The sequence below is a fragment of the Azolla caroliniana genome, unplaced genomic scaffold (assembly GCF_043228905.1).
Source record: "Azolla caroliniana isolate FFs.n. ecotype wild unplaced genomic scaffold, voAzoCaro1.0.p SCAF_18, whole genome shotgun sequence".
NCBI lineage: Eukaryota > Viridiplantae > Streptophyta > Polypodiopsida > Salviniales > Salviniaceae > Azolla > Azolla caroliniana.
The window spans coordinates 17,608,823-17,625,813 of NW_028230453.1; positions in this window are offsets into that span (position 1 = coordinate 17,608,823).

Genomic DNA, 16,991 nt, shown 5'->3' on the forward strand with positions numbered 1-16,991 from the left:
CTTCGATGTACCAATCGGAGCTAAGAAAGCCCTCATCTCGGCAAATGAAAAGCTTCGTCGCTCCACCCGTGAAAAGAATCCGGTCAGCTGATTTGGCTACAATGACTACATGGCATATCACTATGCCTTTATGATAAAGGTGGCGACAATACGCGAGCCGGAAACATTTTCCGAAGCAGCCAAGGATCCGCGATGGATCGAAGTCATGAACGAGGAGATGCAGGCACTACGCAAGAACGAGACGTGGGATCTCGTTCCCACCTCACCACACAAAAAGGTGATCGGATACAGATGGATTTACAAAGTGAAGTACAACGTCGATGGTTCCGTCAACTGCTACAAAGCGCGATTCATAGCGAAAGGCTACGCACAAATGCATGGAGTTGACTACGAGGAGACCTTTGCCCTGGTGACAAAGATGATGAAGGTGCAGACCGTAATTGCGCTTGCCATGGCGAAAGGGTGGCACCTCCATCAAATGAACGTTAAGAACGCCTTTCTACAAGGCGAATTAGAAGAGGAGGTGTACATGATACAACCGCCCGGCTTCAACTCAAGCACCCATCCGAAAGCTATATGCTGACTCAAGAAGCCACTCTACGCCCTCAAGCAAGCACCGCATGCTTGGCATTTGAAGATAACGCAATATCTTCATGAAATCGACTTCCGTATGTCAAAATCGGACAACTCCCTCTACATACGAAACGATTTCGCAAGTCCGATCGTCATCATCTTATGTGGATGACCTAGTCATTGGAGGTGAGCATCTCGTCGAACTCAATAAGGTCAAATCCCTCCTTTCCGACAAGTTCGAGATGACGGACATGAAGGAGCTCCACTACTTCCTCGGCATCGAGGTAATTCGGACTCTGGCCGGAATCATGATCTCTCAACGACACTACATCCTCAACTTGTTATACAAGTTCGGGATGGCTGAGTGCAAATCCGCGGCAACCCCGCTCAATCGCAATCTCAAACTGGATGCGAACTCCGGCACCAAAGCGTGTGAGCCGACTCAGTATCGAAAACTCATCGGGAGTCTCATCTACCTCACGATCACTCGACCCGATTTCAGTTATTCAGTTAGTCTCCTTAGTCAATTCATGCAAACACGGCGTGATACTCACTTGGATTGTGCTAAGCGAGTTCTACGATACGTGAGCGGCACAATGGATTGCGTCATCCTCTACAAGACCGTGATGCCAATACGACTTGAGGGGTACACAGACGCCGATTGGGCCGGGTACAAAGCCGATAGAAGATCAACCTCCGGATTTGTTTTTTCCCTCGGCAACGGAGTAATATCTTGGAGCAGCAAAAAGCAACCAATCGTTGCTCTTTCGAGCACAAAGGCGGAATACAGGGGCACGACAGTGGCCGCATGTGAAGCCGTATGGCTCAAAAGGATACTCAAGGATCTGAGCGTACCCATCAAGGATCCGACTTCCCTTTACAGCGACAACATGAGCAGTATCTATCTGGCTCAGAACTTGGTGTTCCACGCGCAGACAAAGCACATCGAAATGCACTATCACTCATCCGAGGGTGCGTTCTAGCTGGCGATGTCGACCTACAACACATTAGCACCAATCTTCAAACGGTCGACATCTTCACTAAAGCCTTAGGAGCCGACAAGCTATGGCAATTTATGACCGATCTTGGATTGACGATCCCTAACCTGCCAAGCTTGAGGGGGAGTACTGAAGACATTACGCAATAACGCATGGATTTCGCAACCGTGCAACGATGCCGCGAAGAAAGACGCTACGCAATAACGCGTGGATTCCGCAACCGCGCAACGAAGGCGCAAAGAAAGACACGAGCCGAAGCACAGACTTCGCAACCACACACAACGCAAGCTGGAGCACGGATTCCGCAACTCCACATAAATACGAGTCGACGTAGACTCCGGAACGCTAGTCGAAGCGGATTTCGCTTACCGTCTGAAACCAACCTGACTTGAGCTTGAGGGGGCGTGTTGAGAATCAAGCTCAACTTGGTCTAGTGTGTGAACTCAACTTGAGAGTGAATAGACACTCCAACGGTCAAGAGTCACCATTATGTCACCACTTTGTATTCTAGCATTTAGTATGAGTCATAGAATCATATTCTATGACACATAACTTATGAGCTTTCACATTCCCCATGCTCCATGAGTCTTGTAGTTAATGAAGAGAGAGGGTGACTATATAAAGCACCCTCCTCCCACCTTGTATAATGTTGAGTCTTTCTCCTTTGTTAATATACTTAACCTTGCGTATTCTCTGTGTCTTACTCCTTGTCTCTTGCACTCTCTCTCTCTCTCTCACACACACACATCCACATAACGCACATCTCTCACCTATTTCGCTGCACAAGAATCATACCCAATTCTTTACAGTAAATAGCCCTAAGTTCATATCAGTATAAATATGACTTAGGGCAATCACTTTATAGTGTGGTCATTGTTATCATATTTTTGTAACGGTTGTATAGAGAGCAACAGAGGGAGAGAGTGTGAGATACTCTATTGTAATTGCTTTGTGTAGACATGTCCCATTAGGGATCGGGAACGGCTCGGTTTAGGCTTGAACTTGCCTTAACGGTGTCGCGTTGTTATGCTCGTGCGTGGACCAAGGAGAGAGAGAGAGAGAGAGATGCAAGTACACAAAGAGAGATTAAGAGCAAGGAAAACAGAATCCGACTACTATAGTCAATAGCTTACAATCGGCAACCCGGTAATGGACCCGACATGGGGTCCTACTCACGGACACCGATGACAGCCACACGACTCAAAGAAACAAAAGGGGAAAGGGGAAGGAGAGAGACTCTACTGGAAGCACACGGGCTGTCCACGAAGCAGAGGCAGCGAACTCCCGACAGCCGTAGAGAACAACGATTGGAGGAGAGAGAGTTCGGCACTCGGTTCTGCCGCAACACTTTGTCCTCGCCAAAGCGCGATATCTTTCTCTTCCTTCTCTCCTCTCCTTAAATAGTTCCCCAAAAAGGGGGGTGCCCTTTTTCCCTAGTCAAATCGCTTTATTCCTTGTCCCTTCTGACAGAGATACGCACAATCCCCTAATAAATGTGTACTACTTAGTATTTACATCAGCCGATCCATTTATGAATCAATATCAAAATATCAATTCATGTGTCCATCCGTGTAAGAGCCGGTTCATGCGCCTTTTTGTCCGATTCCGCCTATGGCCGGTTTTCTTCACGACATGCACCCCCACCAAACTGCACATCCACTGACATGTGCCAGAGACGGGTAGATACCGAAGAAAACCGGCTTCACTCGTCGCTCTCCGATTCTCCACCGGGCCCGAAATGATCGTCGTTGTCGCTCCCGCTCGCAGGCTCCGGGTCGTCTTCGAACCGCTTTTTGAACGCTTTGATCCGCTTCCTAGCAACCGGCACTACTAACCGTGTCCCAGCGAGTTCCGCGAGGTGGTACGTGCCGTTGTCGTTCGTGCTCGTCACTGTGTAGGGCCCGAACCACCTCCTAGAAAACTTTCGCAAAGCCTTGTGCTGATTGTCGAGGCTGATGTCGTACACCAAGACCCAATTGCCTTCCTCGATCTTCTTTGGTCGCAACGGGGTCTTGTTCCGCTCCCTTGCCGCCCGCAGCTTTTCCTTCGCCCTTTTTATGTCCTCCGGCCTCCGCTCGATTTGCCGAATCCACGTCGCCAGCAACTCCTCCCGATTGATCTCGTCATTCCAATCTACCACAACCCATGAATAAACCGTCCGTTCCACCGGCATGATCGGCTTCTGTCCGTACATCAACTCTGCCGGCATAAACCCTATCACCGAACTGTGTGTAGTTCGGTCTGCCCACAGTGCGTGAGGAAGGAGCCGCGGCCAATTCCCGACCTGCCCTCCGCATGCACGCACCAACGCCTTTACGATCGGCCCATGCCCACGTTCTACCTTCCCGTTCGCCTCCGGATTGTACGCCGTAGTGAGGGAGAGTTTGACGCCCAGCCGATCGAACAACTCCTCAGCTTCTCGCGCATCCAGCTCTCCCCGGTCCGCCACGATCCTCCCAATGCACCCATACCGACACACTACCTCTTCGATCAGGAATCGGCATACCGCCGCGGTTTTCTTGTTCTGCAGTGCACGGCCTTCCACCTAGTTCATTAAGTCTTCCCGCGCAAGCACCATGTATTGTATCTATCCTACTCCCATCGGCATTGTCACCAAGTCCACCATCCACTTGAAATGGACCTTAGGCAGGTAAGTCGGGTGTAGCTCGTCCCGATGTCGGACTACGGAGTGCATCTGACAGCTTTCACAAGTCGTTACGAACCGATGCACGTCCTGGTACAGCCCCGGCCACCAATACTTCTCCTTTAGCTTCTCGAACGTGGCCCACGTTCCGCGGTGCCCAGCCCAGGAACTCTCATGAAATGCCGCCAGTAGTTCCTCCTGTTCTTCTTTCTTTGCCACTACTCGGAGCGGGATGCCGTTTCTCTTCTTTGGGTGCCTCCATATGCACTCGTCCTGCAGGAAGAATCGATACGCCTTCTTCCGTACCCGGCTTGCCTCTTCTCTCGTCCACGCTGCGTCCGACGTCATCGTCTGTAGGAACCTCTCGATTTGGAGCCACTCCCCGTCGTACCTGCTTTCGTCAAATTCGTTAAGCGCCGGAGTGTCCCTTTTCCTCGTCGTTACGTTAGCCGACTCGAAGAAGTCCTCGCCGACTTCTTCGTCATCCGAAACCATGTCGTCTTCATCGTTGAACCTTGCTCTCGAAAGCATGTCGGCCATGGCATTGTCCTTTCCGGAAATGTGCCGTATTTCCGGGTTCAGGGACTTAATGTACGCTATCCACCAGAGCATTGCTAGGTCCGGCGTCGTGCATCGGAAACCATGCCGAGTATCGACAGGCAGTCCGTCTCGATGATCACCTCCGTCCCGATCAAATAGTCATTGTCGGCCTTGACTGCCGAAACGATACCCCAAAGCTCGCGCTTAACTTGGGCGTATCCTCGCTGCCGCTCGCTCAATACCTTCGCCCTGAACCGGAATGGGAATCGTACGCCGTCCTTTTCCTCCTGACTGATTACCCACCCGATCCCGGTCGGGCTCGTGTCCACCGTCACACAAATGGGGACACCCTTGCCGTAAACCGCTTTACGGAGGGCTGGCGCTACCGTAAGCGCCTCCTTTAGTCTCCGGACCGACTCCGTGTGCTCCGTCCTCCACTCGAACCCACACCCTTTCTTCAATAGCCCGTAGAAAGCCACCCCCACCAACCTTGAGCTCCCGTAGCGTTATGTCGGTGAACCGGTGCCCTATGCCAGCCGGATTCCGTAAACTCGGGTCCGACGCGACCCCTTTTTTTTGCTCCTCATTGTCCTCCGGCAAGGGTGCCGCGACTGGCCTCACCTTCCGGTCCACAGTCTTGTACTTTGTATCCACGCGGGCCGTCCGATCCGACCCGATCCTTTCCCCGAAGTCTGCGATGACTTCATACATTCCCATCGAACCTATCGGAACGGTCCAGTCTTCTCTAAGGTCTTCACTGATCATCTTTCGCAACTCGCCCAAGGTGTCGTCAAAAGAGACCGCCTCCACGGCGCCGCTGATGTCTTGGTCGGGGAAGAGGACTCCGCATCCCCTGAGCCAATCCTTCGCTCGCTTCCTTTCCCGGCCGTTGACGTCGGCCATAGTACAACCTTCGTTGTCGGAGAACCAAAATTTCCAACCTATGGTACAAGTCTTCTTCCGTACTGTACATTTGTGGGGTTTTTCCCGGGTGTCCAGACTATCGCGGCCCCATGCCTTGATAGCCCTCTCTAAAAATCCCCTCGGTTTCCGCCGCCGAGGGCCTCACGGTTACGCTCATGGTTTGGTCGCACCGTCAGGAACTGGACCGAGTGACGCCCGTCCTGGCTCTTGACTCTTGCATAGGCCGAACTGTTGTCTTGCACCTTGGTCTCCATCCGTGCCGCCGTGATGTACGGCTCTCCTAGTATAACCGGATGCGAGGACGTCTCCTGCACGAAGAAGTGCTGGTCGATCTCGACATCGCCGATTTTCACCCGTACGTTCGGACATGCTCCATGTAGTTCTTCCGTGGCGCGCATCGCTGCCCGTATTTTCCAGCCATGCTTGGTGTTGATCAGCCATTTACCCCTCTTATAGAAATCCATGGACATCAGGTTGATTTCGGATCCATGGTCTACCAAGGCCACCACCGGTTCCGGAACGTTGCCGATCTGTACAGGGGTTTTCGTAGTTGCCCTGGCCCAATGCGACTTCGTGTAGTGGCTTTCCGCCAACTCATCTTCTAGGGCCGCGTCTTCCAAGTGCGTGGTCCGCACCTCCACTGGCTTCTCCGGTTCTGGCTCCGTTGAAAGCCTTTTCCTCTTCACCAAGTCTACGATGGAGTCGTGGAACTCCTTCTTGGCGATCCCGAGCACTTCCCTCAGTGACAGCTCCACTTGTTATGAACAGTGCTCGGCCACAACCGAGGAATAGGATCAACTCACAGAAATTGGGAAATACAAAGTGCACGAGGACAGTAGAGAGAAAAGGTACACTGGGATTTTACGTGGAAAACCCTAAATGGGAAAAACCACGGGAGTCCTCAAACTCCAACTATCACTATACACTGAGATGTACAATGGTGAAGCTACAAGGCAACAACCTTGAGCTCACTGTCTTCGCCACAGGCGGCGGTAATACACAGAGGCGTCGACCTCTTCCTTTCTCTCTCTCTCTCTCTCTCGGTTGCTCTCACTTCGCTCTCTCGGCTGCTCTCACTTCGCTCTCTCGGCTGAAAACATAAAATGAGCAACAACAACAAACTGTTTGCCCTAAGTCATATTTATACACATATGACTTTCGGGCTATTTACAAATATAGCCTCAAGGGCTCTTGGCAAACATATTCACAAATATGTCCCCGCATCCGGATCTCTCTCCGGGTACATTCGTCATCCGGCTCCGTAGCCGGGGTCTTCAGCATCAGGCTCCGTAGCCGGGGTCTTCATCATCCGGATCTGTATCCGGGTACTTCATCATCCGGATCCGTATCCGGGTACTCTTCATCCGGCTTCATGCCGGGTACTCTTCATCATCCGGTTCCGTAACCGCAACCGGGCTTGCCGTCATTCATCTCCGGACATCCCATCCGGAGGGACCGAAATCCCAACACCACTTTGCTATCGAGGATGCGTTCCTCCAGGACCTTTCGCAGGTTTGTGGTCCTTTCGATTTCGGTGCTCAACTGAAACCCCGCCTGCTTCTTTTCGTCCGGCGTGCCTGGGTTGCCGGCACTGGTCGGTTTCGGTCCGAACCGGGTCTTATACCTCAGCGGGGGACCGACCCCTCCGGCCTTTCCTGCCTCTTTGTCTTCCACTAGAACCTCGTAGTTCTGGCAAGCAGCTTCTACGAAGCCCGTTTTCTCTTCGACCTGATCGTCCCAACCAGTGACCTCCTAGACCCACTGTTCCGTGCGGTGCGCCTCCTCCTTCTTCAGCCAAACTCCAGAGAGGCCTTCTAGCACTAGCGGCCAGAATCTAGAGTCCTTCGCCTTTCGGGTCTCATCACCCCCGACCCGAATTCCCGCCGACACTGAGTAGTTAACGGCTTCAACATGCCGTGCCGCGGCCTCTTCCATCAACCTTTTCATTCCGCCGCGCCCCGTATTTAGTTCTAGGGCTCTCCGAGTCTCGCTCGCGTGCACCCGCCCGTTCCAGAGGTACAACATGTTGGTCCTGAGCACGTCGGCGAAATCCGCGCAATCCTTCCGAATGTGACCGATCGCGTCACACCACATGCACCGCTGCCCCGCCGACAGCCTCCGGTCACGAGGTTGTTCGCCGCTGTCTCTCCGGGCCTATGCGATCTACAGGTCGAGCACCATCTGTGTCAGCTCCTCTAGAGCCGCTCCTCCGGATGGGCCTCTGACCACGTCATTCGATGCCGACCCCGACTCTGGCCAGATTCGGGTCTCTTCCTTCCTACCGGCCGGCACCGATACCGGCTCCTCGAGCCTCCTCCCCGGGACCGGCCCTGACCCCAACGAGCTTCCGTCGCTCCAATCGCGCCATTTGTCGAAACGGCTGTAGACCCGTTTTACCACGACCCAGTTTGTCGTGAGCCCTTCGTCCATTTCCAATAGGGGACCCACCTTTTCCCTGTCGAGCGTGTCCACCAACTTGACAAATAGTAGTACTCGACTCGTTTCGAGCACTGTCCGGTCCATGATCGACAGCCGCGCGAACCGTTTTCCTCCCTTTTCCGGGGCTTTCCACCCACGCCATGAAGTCCCACCTCGACAGCCGAAGCGAGTCGTCAAACCCGTACTTCTTGAGGAGCCACAACTCGAACTCCTCCCAAGTCTGGCATCCGGCCAACACCTCGAGCACCTCCGCGTGGATGCTCGGCCTCACCACTCGAGGGAATCCGGACAGCCGCCTGTCCACCGGGATATCCCTCATGATCATTTCGGCCCGGTATGCCTCCAAATAACTTGTGGCTTCTTTCCCTTCGAACCGGCCTATAGTGCCAACGATTGATTCAATGGCTCTATCAAGGGTACCCGTCCCCTCACGAGCGCTTACCAGCCGGTCGACGGCTACCACCATTGCCTCTGCTAGCTCCAATCCCCTCATCTTTCGACTCCTTTGCCGCCCGTTTCACGTCGGGTTCACCAAATATGTCGCATTGTTACGCGCGTGCGTGTAGAAAGAGGCGGGACCGCGGGGGTCTCGAACCAAGGAGAGAGAGAGAGAGAGAGAGAGAGAGAGAGAGAGAGAGATGCAAGTACACAAAGAGAGATTAAGAGCAAGGAAAACAGAATTCGACTACTATAGTCAATAGCTTACAACCGGCAACCCGGTAATGGACCCGACACGGGGTCCTTCTCACACACACCGACGACAGCCACACGACTCGAAGAAACAAAAGGGGAAAGGGGAAGGAGAGAGACTCAGCTGGAAGCACATGGGCTGTCCACGAAGTAGAGGCAGCGAACTCCCGACAGCCGCAGAGAACGACGATTGGAGGAGAGAGAGCTCGGCACTCAGTTCTGCCGCAACACTTCGTCCTCACCAAAGCGCGATATCTTTCTCTTCCTTCTCTCCTCTCCTTAAATAGTTCCCCAAAAAGGGGGGTGCCCTTTTTCCCTAGTCAAATCGCTTTATTCCCTGTCCCTTCTGACAGAGATACGCACAATCCCCTAATAAATGTGTACTACTTAGTATTTACATGAACCGATCCATTTATGAATCAATATCAAAATATCAATTCACGCGTCCATCCGTGTAAGAGCCGGTTCATGCGCCTTTTTGTCTGATTCCGCCTATGGCCGGTTTTCTTCATGACAACGGTTTGAGCTCAGCTCGGCTTGGCTTGAGCCTCGCCAAACCGGCTCAAGCTGGCAAAACCGTTTAAGCCGTTTATAAACTTTAGAGAGAGGGGAAGAGAGAGAGAGAGAGAGCGAGAGCGAGAGCGAGACTAAACAGACAATGGGAGAGAAAGTGAGTTAGTGAGGGAGAACTACACAGACGAGGAGGGAGGGAGGGAGGGAGGGAGGGAGGGACACAACAGATAAGGAGAGAGAGAGAGACTACACAGAGGGGAGAGAGAGAGAGAGAGAAACTGCATAGAGGGGAGAGAGACTACACAGAGGGGGGGGAGAGAGAGAGAGAGGGAGAGAGTCGAGACCACAGACGTGAGAGAGAGAGTGGGAGGGAGAGCTTGTACAATGTATAGTATATAGTATATAGTATATAGTATATAGTGGATCATTTGAGAGATAGATAGATAGATTATATTATCGTCTTTGGAAGTCAAATATGACCTATGAGACCAAAAAATATTACATTTCACGTGATACGTGTGAAAGTGAGTAGTGACTCTCGATGTTCAAGAACTTTACCAATGAATGTTGCAATCGAGAGTGCACATTGTGGTTGTGAGAGGAATTCATGCAAAGATTGGGCTTGGTCGAAGAGATGTGGAAAGCATGGTTGAATATGATCAAAGGCAGAGCATTGTATCAAAGTGTGATACTCAAACTCGCGAACTTGGTTAGGGCAAAGTGTGCATAGCCGACCACTCTCATCACTTGTGCCCCAACACCCTGTTTCACATCGCAATGCATGTGAGCTAAGTCGTATGAATCAATGGTTCGAATGGCAGATAACGGTATGGGCTCTAACATGTATCGATGTGTACGATTTCCCTGTTCTGCAAAGAATATGGTTTTGTAGTTAGGTGCAACATGTGTAGTATAATGTGTGAAGCATGAGCCTCCACATTTGAAATGCACATAAGAAAGAAACACATGCACACCACAATATAATAGATAAATATAAACAGACAAAACAAATAAACAAAGAAAGAACTTTGCTCTGCTTTTATCCCCTCCTTTTTCCCTTGCTTTGAGACCTGCTACAAATAAACCCTAACCCTAACCCTAACACCCCCCCAGGTGTAAAGAAATAAGAGAAAGAAACCAAGTCAGGAAACATCGAAATCACCCTCCCAGGTGCATACATAGATCGAAGAGAATGGAAATCCTAAATGATCTAAGAAGTCCGACAAGCATTACTTTCCCAAGTCGAAGAGGGGGAAATGAAGGAAACTTAATGGGAGGGATTAGGTGATTCATCATGAAGTATTGTTAGAGCATACAATCAAATTGTTGGTGTCATATCGTGATTTGGTTTTCAAGAGATTTGACCGTTGTATACTATGAAATGATGCACAAAGGACAAGCAAAGGTACACCCCAAGTAGAATCAAAGTATAGAAAAATAGTCAAAGAATAAATAAACAATTCGAGATAAGAAATATTTAATGGCAATTATAATAGGTTTGTTTGGCAACTAGTTATTTCAGAGATCACTGAGTCTGACTGACTGACAACTACATGTATCTTCGGGTTTTATTCCCTTCCTTCTTCATGCTGCCCATTTTTTCAAACTTCTTCACATGGAAGGAAGCTTCAAAAAGAAATAGATTGTGGGTCCTATATCAATATGACTATGTATCATCAGTATGACTATGTATCATTGGATGTAGAGATATTACGAATTTGGAAGACCATGAACTTCTTCTCCATGCTTCACTCGTTGGCTCTTTTTTTTTTATATGCTTTGAAAAATCTTGTAATTTGCACCTTCTCCCTCTCCCTTTCTCTAAGATCACTCTCACATGTACATTTTTGCTCTCATAGGTTATATTTAACTTTTAAAAAGATAATTTATTTATTTATTTATTTATATTTTTCCAAACATTGAAAAGGATAATTAAGTCTCTCTCTATTGTAATTAGCTTACCCTAGTGGTAAGTTATTGTGACAAGTAGATCTTAATCTTGGGTTTTAGACCCAATTATCTCACCTCTCTATTTCTCATATTGTATGGGTTCAACCCCTATATTCTACAATGGCATTTAGTAAATTAAGAGGATATGTCCCATGCCCTTCTAGTCTCCATTGGACAACCTTACCAATTGAGTTCTCTCTCTCATGAAGACCAAACCCCATTATCACTCCTTTTCATGAAATCTTGTATTTTTCTCTCCCTCTTCTTTTACATAGCATATTATGATCTTAACATAAAAAAACATCAAGGTTTTCAGTCTTAGGGGATTATGAGAAAGAGAGAGAGACCTGATTTTTACTGACATTATCCTGAGCTTGTTGCAAAAGCAATTGGGCTTTTTATTAATTTTTTTGTCTGCTTAATCTCGTTATCACTTCCAATTAGATAGAGATAGATAGATAGAGAGAGAGAGAGAGAGAGAGAATAGTCCCATAGCTCATCATTTACTATGCATTTTGAAATCATTTTCTAGATGTATATGATTGGCATGTATATTCTTGCTCTTTTGGAGTTAGGCCCTCTGCTATAAAGAACGTGTACCTTTTGATATATATATATATAGATAGATAGATATCATATACCTTATTATATGAAATGATAACTCTTTTGTATTCATTTGCTCGAATTCTGAACTCTTTCCATTTCTATATGAAATGAAGGAAACCTAAGGGGAGGAATTAAGTGATTCTATCATGAAGTATTATTAGAGTTTACAATCGAAGAGTGGGTGTCATATTGTAATTTGTTTTTCAAGAGATCCAACCATTGTTGCTGCGGGGCTAGGGGTTTTGCCCATAAGAAAAACAGAAATAGATATAAGTCTTGCATCATTGCACGTTTACAAGAGAAAAATATCTTACAATGATAGAGACATTGTTTCAAAAGCTTGGAAAGAAAGAAATGAGGAAGAAAAAACTCTAAGTTGTGGGGTGAATCCATGCCAAATATGTGTGTGTATTATGAATATGAGTTTGATTCTCTATGAGGATATAACATAAGCAATGGAATCATGAAAATGTGTGTATGTGTGGGTTTAGGGCTCTGAGAAAGAAGCTCCTACTTAGGTTGATCATATATCTCTTACTTACTGCTGCTGCCTTCAGACTGGGGGGCATATGGAATGCAATCTGCCTACTCCTCGATCGGTGACCGATCGACCACAATCTTGCCATTCTTGACACCGATATAAATGTCGGGAGAGATGTCGATCCTAGGGGTTCTAGATCCATTCACTATGATGACGATGCCGAGTTCCATCCACGAGTCCGAGTTCGGGAGCTTGATTCTCGTGCTAGACCTAGGGGCGATGCCTGTGTCTTGGCCATGGAAATTCTGCGTGTTGCCGAGGCACTTCACCTCTAGGGTGCAATGGAAATCGGAATCATTGTGTATGTTCACGGTTTGGCTATTCCCCATGACCGTTTGCCGGTTCGGTTCGGTTCGGTCGGTTTAGCCTTGAGCTACCTTAACTCAGAACTGGTTTGATCTCGGTTTGGGATGTTGGCTCAACCCGACCAAACTGATTTGGCCCAAATTGGTTAAAGGCTTAATTGGCTTGGCTAAACTGGTTCGTAAAGGGGTTAAGGGTAACTGGTTTGGGCCCCGGTTCGGTTCAAGCTTAGAAATTCCCAAACCGGTTAAGGCTTAACCGATTTCGTTTCTTGAAGTAAAACTGTTTAAACACGAAAGAAGACAGAAATTGATTGATCTCTCAAAAATAGAGGCGGATCCATACCTGATGATGGCTCAAGAAAACATGGGATTTTGTTGAAGGCTGGATGTGAAAGAGAAGGAGAGATGTGTTCTTTTTGCTGTGTTTTTGAAGTGTTAAATCTCTTAAGTTTTTCCACATGTTTTAGGAAGGTATTGCACCTACATCTTCCAAAACACTGTGGACCTACATGTATGTATATGAGGAAACGTGTCTGTCCCACACAGAGCACACACGCTTTTGCAAACAGACCCAAGTTTCCATGGCCTACCTTCTTCTCTGTTGCCATCGTCTTTATCCCTCTCTCTAAACTAATATTTTTCTGTGGCCATGGATAGATATGGGAAGAGAAGTCCAAATGGCTGATGATGATGATGATGGGTCCGACCATGGATTCTTCTTCAGATCCTCACTGGTTGGTCTCTGTCTCCCTGTCTGTGTCTCTCTGGGCTTTCTCTTTCTCTTGTCTGATTCACTAACACTTTTAAATTTTAAGCAAAACCGAATTTTTGTTTATTGTCGCGATGCCCCTAGGATTTGCTTTATTTCCACAAAAATGCCCCTCTCTATATATCTCTCTCTCTCTCTCTCTACCTACCTATTTATCTATCTATTTACCACTAGGGTAAGTTGTTCAGACTATTACCCCCCTACGTCTTGGGTTCGAAACCTAATTTTTTCTACCTCTCTCCCTTTTGATCTCATAGATCATATTTGACCTTCTAACACAATAATCTCTCTCTCTCTCTCTCTCTCTCTCTCTCTCTCTCTCTCTCTCTCTCTCGTAAAAACACACACACGATTATATTAGATTGGGCATAAATCTGCCCTTACAACTTCTTCGCATTTCACGTGTTATTTGCATGTAATGCAAGAAACAATCCCCCACGTGTTCCAATCAAATGAAAATAGAGTAAGCATTTTTTCTTTAGAGAACACACTTCAATTTTTGACTTTTTTTTATAGAATCTTGCAAGTATGCAACATTTCGCATAGTGTTGAAAGTATATTGTCTCTTTCTTGTATGTATGTATGTATGTATGTATGTATGTATGTATGTATGTACGTACGTATCCATACGTAGATATGTTAGGGTTTATATAGAATGTGTTGTCTCCTCCATTGTGTGTGAGATTACTAATATCTTTGACATTTTCAACACGCTCATCTTGCCTATTCCAATACATGAAAGAGAGGGAGTGCATTATTGTTTTCATAATGGCACGACTAATTATATAAGGCAAAAATTATATTGTGAAAATTGTTCAAGAAAATCAACCAAACACTCTACAAAAATTATGCACGACACACACAAAATGTTTATTGTGGAATACCCTCTAGGAGGTAAAAACCATAAGACCTAGTCCAAAATAATTTAAAGAGGAAGGTAAATTTTCCTCTAGCAAATTAAACCCACCTAAAAAGACACAAAAACCACCAAAGACTCACAGCATATGGAGGTGATGATGTCCAAAATGTCCACATTTTATCGTACACTCAAAAATGTTAATGGAAAAGGCCACAAAGAAGAGTATAAACGAAGGTCTCTTAAACCACTAATGGAGAAGGCCATGGAGATGAAGAAGAAGAGGGAAAAGAAGAGAAGAGAAGAGAAGAAAAAGTGGACAACTCTTTAGGACACTTGTAATTAATAGAAAGGGCACTTTGCCCTAGATAAGTTGGTATTTAAACCAACCTTTTATAACTTAGTTACTATTTGGATGTAATATACAGTTTCTGTTCAGAGCTCTCTCTCTCTCTCTTTGTGTTTGTCACACACACACACTCATCTTCTGTTGCACAACACCACCTACAACTCCATTTCTTTACATGGTATTAGAGCGTGTTGTAGCTTAATCCAAGTCCATCGCCTTCATGTGTGTTGTGTTTAAGCCTACGTTCACGAAAAACCATTCAACAACAAAGGAGAAATCGACAATGAACACTCAGATGGGAAGCGGTCTTCCTATCGAGAAGCTTGATCGAACAAACTTCGCATATTGGGAGTACAAGATGCACCAATACCTTGTCGGCCAAGGTTATTGGAGCTATATTGATGGTGCCCACGAAACGCAACCCAACCCGACACACGCCGACTATCCCGCTTGGGAGCAGGCTTGCATCATGCGTACACGATCATATGCTCGGCTATATTCGCGAGGCGAAAACGCCGAAAGAAGCTTGGGGCAATCTCAAGAAGATTTTCGCGGCCAATACGGCTACACGAAAGCTCCACGTCAAAAGGAGCTGAACAACATGCAACAAAAGGATATGTCGATCACCAGCTACACCTTGAAAATCAAGGAGTTGTGTGATGCCCTTGATCAATTAATGTCATCATCGATGATGAAGAAATGGTGTAGATATTACTCGAAGGCTTGGCACCTTGATTCGGCTCAATAAGATCGGCCATCCTTGCGAGGGAGAACCCTCCCACCTTTTTCGATCTTCAATCGATATTGTTGGTAGAAGAAAATCATGTTTGACAAAGTAACAACTCGCATGATGGTCAGATGCTCTACTCGAACCTTGATGGAGGAAGAGGACAAGGTCGAGGAAATGGAGGCCGTTTCAGACGAGGCCGACACGGTAGGTCAAACCAAGAGCGTAACTAGTGCCAATGGCAAGAGGACAAGAATAGTCCCAGAGAGTTTGAAAGAAGGGGGAGTCATTATCCTGGACCAAGCAATTGTAACATCCCAATAAAATGCGGGTACTATGGAAAACTCAGCCACTATGAAGAAGAGTGCCAAAAGAAGAAGCGAGAGATGGCATCGACCAGTCGACAACTTACAAACTACGCTTCGAATTTCGACTATGATGATCGTGGCAAAATGTTTATGATGAGGCACAAACCACATTGGATGTCGACACAAGGTGAGACAAGCACCTCAACCTCAGATAACGTATGGTTTGTTGACTCGGGAGCGTCCAATCCCAATCAAATGCGGGTACTATGGAAAACTCAGCCTCTATGAAGAAGAGTGCCAAAAGAAGAAGCGAGAGATGGCATTGACCAGTCGACAACTTACAAACTACGCTTCGAATTCCGACTATGATGATCGTGGCAAAATGTTTATGATGAGGCACAAACCACATTGGATGTCGACACAAGGTGAGACAAGCACCTCAACCTCAGATAACGTATGGTTTGTTGACTCGGGAGCGTCCAATCATATGACGTCTCATGAGGATTGGTTCCGAGAATTACGAAAGCCCGATCGGCCCGGCTATGTCGAAATAGGAGATGACACAACTCACTCGATTCGGCATATTGGAAATGTCCCTTTTGGGAACGACAATAAACAAACCTATCAGAAAAACGTTGTCGTAGTGTAGTCCGCACACTACGTGAAAAATGTAAAAATAATATATCCGATTTAAGTACATATATATAAATAAAAGAAAATATTAAAATATTTATTACATGCATAGGGCAAGATTCAAACCCTATACCTCCATGTAAATAAACCAAAACTTTACCATTGTATTAACTTATCATAAGTGTTATAAATATAGATTTAATAGGTATAAGACTTTTATTTATGCCTACCTTTATTAAAAGGTAAATCATGCATTTTTAGAGTGCATGAATACTTTATTTACAAGAAAAATATAAACCAATAAAAAAATACTCGTGCATATCTACCGTGCATGAGCACTATATTTAGGAAATAAAAGCATAGTGAAAAAAGCAACTCATGCACATTTAGTGTGCATGAACACTTTAGAAAAAGTAAGAAGCTACGCTTAGTCTCTCCCATCCTTATATAAGGAGGAGAGAAAGATGTGTATGGTTGTTGATTATTTTGTAAGGATTGACCAATATAATATATTCGTGGGATTCACGAATTTGTCATCTAAATTGTCTCTTACTATCAAAATATTGATTAAATACACTAAACTCGTGGGATTCACGAGATTCATAACTTACCTCTCTTTCTACCTA